Source organism: Camelina sativa, unplaced genomic scaffold, assembly GCF_000633955.1.
Source record: "Camelina sativa cultivar DH55 unplaced genomic scaffold, Cs unpScaffold08342, whole genome shotgun sequence".
Classification (NCBI taxonomy): domain Eukaryota; kingdom Viridiplantae; phylum Streptophyta; class Magnoliopsida; order Brassicales; family Brassicaceae; genus Camelina; species Camelina sativa.
Window position 1 is genome coordinate 1 of NW_010929408.1, and position 436 is coordinate 436.

Here is a 436-nt window from a genome sequence, read left to right on the forward strand (position 1 = left end):
ATGGAGGTCGCATATATGAGAGTGGTTAATTCCTCCTACACAAGTGCTAATAGATATCGAAATGAATTGCAGACTTCTCTGCAAATGGTTCCGCCAGGTAAGCTAAGTTGGAGATAGCCAAATTAATTAGCCATGTCTTAAAATTCTTTCCCATTATAATGCTCTTGTCACTGCTGTTTAGGTGAGTCTCCTTCATCTTCGGCCTCGGATGTCGATAACGTGAACCATCCAGCAGCAGCAGACCGAGTAGGCACCTCAAGGGGCATCAGTTCTCCTTTAGTTGCTGGGAACCACGTCATTTCTGCGCAAAACCGCTCTAATATTTTACGTTTGCTTCAATTTGTAAGTGTATTAATGCCCCTTGCAAGTTCATCCCCCACAGATTTGTTTGTTAATTGAATGGAAGATGAGTGATTAAAACCAGGAAAGTCATAAA

The 436-nt window shown here is 42.0% G+C and overlaps 1 long non-coding RNA gene across 1 annotated transcript; it reads left to right on the forward strand.

Annotated features, from left to right (window-relative positions):
* Positions 1-6: 6 nt before the first annotated feature.
* Positions 7-327, forward strand: LOC109131928. Its single transcript, XR_002037288.1, has 2 exons — positions 7-97; positions 182-327. It is a non-coding gene; the product is annotated as an uncharacterized LOC109131928 (long non-coding RNA).
* Positions 328-436: the final 109 nt, after the last annotated feature.